Genomic DNA, 6,962 nt, shown 5'->3' on the forward strand with positions numbered 1-6,962 from the left:
GGTCAAATGAATTTTCGTACGTTATCATTTTGCTTCACTTAGACTTCTTGTATTTCGGTAGAATTTTCAAATGCGCTTTGTTGGATATGATTAACAGATAGTTTGATTTTGATGTTTCGCTTCGTTTTTTTTGGGTGGTCGTTTGTTTTTTTAATTTCTTTTTCAAAATCATTAATTTTGTTCGAGCAGAATTCTACGCTCCTTACTAGGTCTTGCATATCGTTTTTAATATCTAAAAATAGTTTATGACTTCTTTTAAATATTTCAGTTGGAGATCAATTCTATCAATCATTTTTTGTAATAATTGTTCTTTGAAGCTTTCAAATTTATGAACCATATTAATTTTTGGGTGCCATTTTTTCAAGAAGTTTTGATTTAGATATTCATAATTTATATCTGTTAAATTTTATATTTGTATTAAATATTATTAAATTTGCACTGTTGTGAAATCTAACGGCATACTTCTGGTTTTTGAAACATATTTCTCGGTAGGTAACTGATTACGCTTTGTCCACTGGTCGATAGATGGTGTAATAAAACAATTATAAATTAAATAATTATTTAAATTATATGGAATGATTTATGTATTTTGAGGTGTTTTACGTATGATTTTATTTAAATATTTATTTTTTTATTCAGAAATAAAGTCCGCGATAGATGCCCTCTAAAATATTTACAAATGTGTTGTTTTTGCGATTGAAAAAAAATTACTTTCAAAGCATGACTGGGAAACCGATTAGCTTATATTCCAACAAAAGGCAAAACGCAAAAAGCAAAACATAGCCCTCTTCGCATTGCGACACAATGCGCCCGAACCAAATCAAAATTGGATTGGGGTTATTTCAATGTCAATAGGCCGTGTCTAGTCCTTTTTAGACAATGGTGTGAAAACATAATGTTTCAATTTGTTTGTGATTAGATAGAACCATTGTCGAGTGAAAATGTTTGGTTGTTTAATGAAATCGATCGTTTTTATTTAAAAATATTTATTGAGATAATGAATGAAAGCAATTGTCTAAGTGCAATAATATTGACTATGGTGGCACTTTTTAAATCATAATGTTTCAAAACATTACGACATATTGTTTTCAATAAAATGGCCTTGAATTATCATCAATCATCGTCTATGGTAAACACGTAGGTCCGTTTAATAAACCGTTTTAAGGTTAAGTGGAACACACATTTTTTTCATTAAAAAATCCTGCGATATCGATCTAGTGAATAAAATATCTATGATCCCAGATCTCCGGAAGCGTTGACATAACCCATTGTCATATCGCGTATTGAATAAATCAGTTGTCGTGTACCGAAGACAAATAACATTACCGCTTTCAGTATTTGTAAATACGTCGCAGAATCATATTGGTGGGTGACGATTTTTAAATTGCATTGATTACAGTACAAACATTATAAAAATATGGATTTCCGATTTTCTGTTAAAAGCGGAATGACGGATCCAATAAAATGTATTACCGGATATTATCTTTGGAGATAGATATTGTATGAATTGAGTTATCTGCGATTTATGACGATTTTCACGACCGTTTACAAATGTCGAGATACTGCCACAATAATATACTTATTCCCAATAATTATAAGTTATGTATAAGAATTCAATGTTATTCCAAGCGACAACAAATATTCAAAGCTCATTCGAATAAGAGTTCCGTATCAACTTTGTGATGTTTCAGGTATATTTGTTTGAGCTTGAACAAATCACCAATCGCTACCACAAAGCAGTGCCATGGATCTACTTAATCTAGAAACTGTTTCCATCAAGACGGAACCAGGGCCCCAGGAGGAAGGCGGAGGTGAAATGCCGTATATGGATATAGATTTCGACCTCCAAGATGTGAAAAAAGAATGTTTGGAATATGCGGATAGTACTCGTACAGCCCGTTAGTTTTATTTATCCTTTTTTTGTTTATTAGATAATCTCAGTGTTAACTAGACAGAAGGAAAATATAAGAAATTACAAAGTAATAACAAGGTCATAGCAAAATAATACCAAAATACCAACTTTCCAATAACGGAGTAAAACAATTTGTTATTTGAAATTATCCGCATAAGGGTAAATAGATGTTCCGTAATGTAAATTAATACCTTACCAAATGAGAATTACTCGTCTTTAGGGAGGGAATATTAAATCTGTAAGACTGGTTGGATGTTGAATGCGGATGTTCGGAATTCATGTCCGTTTTTAAATGTCGTGGAAACAGGACACATGCAAATTCATTACATCCTCTCTTGCCGTACATTAGTATATTTGGTTGTTGTCTGTTGTAGCGTCTGCCTAAAACTACCATATTACCGAACTTTTTATTTATTTTAATTGCTTACTATAAGTTCTTGATTTCTCAAGTTTTCATCTCATGTTATACGGATATGATATAAGTTACACGTATTTATTTAAAAAACATGAATAATGCGGATTGAAGAAAACATCATTCCATGGACTAAAAATAACCAAACTCCGTACTAAAAGTGCTCGGGAGATGGGTTTTTCGTTTAAGGATCGGTCCCTGAAGCGGACATCTTGGATCCAATCTTATCCAAATTTCCGCTTATACATGTTAAATCAATGGTATCTTTCGTAAATATTTTAGATTAGAGTTATTTAATAAAAAAATTTACTTATTTAAAAAAAAAAATTAATAGATAAAAAAATACATAACAATAAATTATATATTAAAATATTTCGATACTGTTTGCGAAGAAATAATATTTTTTTAACGAAACTTCAACTCAATTGTGATATTATCTCTCGTGTTTGAATTGGATAGGGTTTTGGTTTATATCACTGTTCAACGTACATATTGTCGTTTTATTTTTCAAGGTAGCATTAATATGGAGACAGTTACTATCAAGGCGGAACTTGGACCCCGAAAAGAAGACGAAGGGGGATTTCCTAGTACGGAAATTAACATTGATCAGTCGAATATACAAAAGGAATGCTTACCACGCTTCGAAATATTTAACCAGACATCAGGTAAAACCGGTTTTCCGTGTATGATTTAACTATTAGTCGTATTATATGTTTTTAGAATTTATTGTGCTTATCTTACTAACCGCGGGTAATTTAACTTGTAAGGCCTTACATGAAACACTTTGTATACACCACTTTTAATTAATAATAATCTAATAATTGTTTCAAAGCCAATGGCTTCTTTGTCAATGTTATGAAAATTAACCCAAACTAAGACCTTTTTAAAAACCATCATTATCCGTTTTATTTTTCTACAGATCTGATGACGGATCCTGTGAAAAAACCATTTTCTTGTACCCATTGTAACCACTCCTATCGTGGTATGTCAAATTTGGAACGTCACATATGCACTCATACTGGAGAAAATCCATTTTCATGTTCCAAGTGCAACTATTCATTTTCTCAAAAAAGTAGTCTGACGAATCACATCCCTACTCATACTTCAGAAAAACCTTTTAGGTGTTCCGAGTGCAACTATTCAAGTTCTCAAATGGGACATTTGAAGAAACACACGCTGATTCACAGTAAAGAAAAACCTTTTTCATGTTTTTACTGCACCAATTCATTTTCTGATAAAAGCAATTTTACGAGACATATGCTGACTCATACTGGAGAAAAACCTTTTTCATGTTCTTGGTGCAACAATTTATTTTCTCAAAAGAGCACTTTGACGAGACATATGCTGACTCACACTGGAGAAAAACCTTTTTCATGTTCCGAGTGCAACTATTCATGTTCTGAAAAAGGAAACCTGACTAAACATATGCGCACTCATAGTGGAAAAAAACCTTTTTCATGTTCCAAGTGCAACAATTCATTTTCTCAAAAGAGCACTTTGACGAGTCATATGCTGACTCACTCTGGAGAAAAACCTTATTCGTGTTCTGAGTGCAACTATTTATGTTCTCAAAAAGGCCAGCTGACTGAACATATGCGCACTCATAGTGGAGAAAAACCTTTTTCATGTTCTTGGTGCAACAAATCATTTTCTCAAAAGAGCAGTATGACGAGACATATGCTGACTCATACTGGAGAAAAACCTTTTTCGTGTTCTTGGTGCAACAATTCATTTTCTCGAAAGAGCAGTATGACGAGTCATATGCTGACTCACACTGGAGAAAAACCTTTTTCATGTTCCGAGTGCAACTATTCATGTTCTCAAAAAAGCAACCTGACTAAACATGTGCGCACTCATTGTGGAGAAAAACCTTTTTCATGTTCCGAGTGCAACTATTCATGTTCTCGAAGAGGCACTCTGAAGAGACACTCTGAAGAGACACATTCTTAATCATAGTGGAGAAAAACCCTTTACATGTTCTTTGTGCAACAAATCATTTTCTCGAAAGGACAGTCGGACGAGCCACATGCTGACTCACACAGGATAGAAACCTTTTTTAATGTTCCGAGTTGAACTATTCATTTTCCCAAAAATAATATTTCAAGAAACACAAGCTGATTCACAGTGGACAAAAACCTTTTTCGTGTTCTTTTTCAAAAAAATATTTTCTCCAAAGGACCGTCTCACGAGCCACATGCTGACTCAGAAGAGAAAAACCTTTTTCGTGTTCCGATTACAACTATTCATGTTATTGAATGTGGCACCTGATAAGACACATGCTGACTCACTCTGGAGAAAAACCTTTTTTTATGTTCAGAGTGCAACTATTCATGTTTTCGAAAGAAAAAGGCGAAAATTAATGTGGCACCTGATGAGACACATGCTAAAACACAGCGGTAAAAAACCTTTTTCATTTTCCGAGAGCAACTGTTAATCTTCTCTCTCTTCTATTTATATTATGATTTCCTTCTGTTGAATGAGAGTGTTATTATTTTATACGATTTAGTACCATTGAATGCGAAGCTAATGCTAGTTCTTACGGGATCTTCCAGAATAATTTTAACTGTGGATTTTTCGTTTAAATAAGTTGTTTTTAAGATATTGTCATTTGCACTGCCCCATCTGATAATTCCGTATTTTAAGAACGATTGGCAAAGGGCTATGTAGATTTTTTAAAGTCTTTTTTACTGAGGTCATTCTTATGGTTGTGAAGAAAAAACTTAGTTTTTTAAATTTTTATTTAAATAGTTTTACTCCTAGATAAGTTCAATTTAAAAAAAACGTTTTTAACGCTGCATTAACATACACTTCTCACGATTGACCCGTCGATTTCTTTCGCTGGTTAAAATCTGCTTATTCTGCTGAAACAATTTTACTGTTCGAGAAGGTGCATTATTAGAAATTCTTGTTTTTTAACTAAATGTTTAATCGCCAAGCGATATATAAGCTAGGGTGTTACAGTAAACGAGGTCCAAAATGAATCCATATTTGTTAGATAACTGGTTAAATTGAGCAAAAGATATGAAGTTAAGTAAGGCGAGTGAACGTCGGTCTCTGTTAGTTAACATTTGTAGATTATTCCATTCAATTTTGGACATGTTATAGTCACAAATGATTAAAAACGGGTCGTCAAACCAAATAGTATTGGTATGACTGCTAAATTTTGATAACTTTTTTATGATGTTTTTACCAAAGCAACTACGACAAATTCTTTACACTCCGACACCAAGATTTCAGATTACAGATATTGAACGAATCAATCTCGTCAAAGTAATTTTTTAACCAAGTACGCGTTCCCTGCCCGGCGGCATGATGCTGGGCGGTGGATGAAGAATTTTCAGTTGAGTTCGAGATATGTTTCTCCGTTCGGCACCGTAAAGCTGGGCATGAGACGAAGAAGTGCGGTGACCTGACACGGCCAATGGCCAAAGTGCAAAGTACAAAGGCGATGGCGCTGGTGGGAGACTTTGCTGGAGTCTCGGCTAGGAGGCCCTGAGCTGCTGAACTGAACTTCGGCCTTACTAAGGCCACGCAAAGAACTCAATAACAACACGGTGAACAATATTGCCCTTGAAGTTATTTTGCACAAAAACGACGCTGTATAAATCATTCAAATATGATAATTTTTTTAAATTTATTATTAATATCATGCGTTTAATTGACAATGACGATGTGAACAATGTAGAAGCAACCCGAACTAAATGACAACTTGTTGAGATTTAGAAATAAGTAGATCTAAGTATGATTAAGAGTATGTGTTAAAACTTTGCCAAACCGAATTAAAACCCTATTACGTAAATAACTTACATCTCTTTATAACTAAATTTACCACCCTCGTCCCAACTTTAGTGACCCGATTTGGTGAGAATGCAGAGTGGAGAAAGTACACGACCGAAGAGGTAATGTATAAAACAGGAATTTATTTAAAAATTCAATATTATTCTTATCTAGTTACCGAAGACATATACTGATTTGTTACAATTGTCCCTGCAGCTATCTGTTTTGCCCTATATCAAGGGACTTCTCTCGAGAGTAAGTTTTATCACAGCGTATCCATAAAGAGAAAGCTATGCTATTCATTATTAAATATATAAATATTGAATTAAGTCAGAATTGATGCTCTCAGTTCTTCCTTGGTGAGAGACCGACTTTCGGAAATGCGATGTTGCTTGAACATGTTTGACCGGTCACTGTAATAAAAAATTAAATGCGTAATAAAACAACTATTGTTTTTATTACGCATTTCGAAAAAAAAACAAACATTTCATTCAACATAATGACATTAAACAAAACAACTTTTAGCCTTAAAGATTTTGAAATATAGTGCTGTTTAATATTTTTATTTTACCTTGATATTAATTTACGCGAAAATTAATTGAAAATAAGAAATACAGTGCTGTTTAATATTTTTATTTTACGTTAATATTAATTAATGCGAAAATTAATAATTACATTTTAGAAGAATAACCATGTGAAATCCGCGGGTATGTATATCAACATAACAAAAGAAAACGTGATTCACATACGAGAAGATGCAAAAATATAAATTTAATAAAATAATTGATTATCAAATTGGCCAACAAATCTCTAATATTTATTATTATATTCGGATGATTTGTAAAGCGCCTTTTTCTTGCA

General features: G+C 33.1%; 1 pseudogene; it reads left to right on the forward strand.

Annotated features, from left to right (window-relative positions):
* Positions 1-3,917: 3,917 nt before the first annotated feature.
* Positions 3,918-4,371, forward strand: LOC149416396 (uncharacterized; annotated as a pseudogene).
* Positions 4,372-6,962: the final 2,591 nt, after the last annotated feature.

Source organism: Hesperophylax consimilis, chromosome 17 (assembly GCF_061612785.1).
Source record: "Hesperophylax consimilis isolate HC1 chromosome 17, BYU_Hcon_1.0, whole genome shotgun sequence".
Classification (NCBI taxonomy): domain Eukaryota; kingdom Metazoa; phylum Arthropoda; class Insecta; order Trichoptera; family Limnephilidae; genus Hesperophylax; species Hesperophylax consimilis.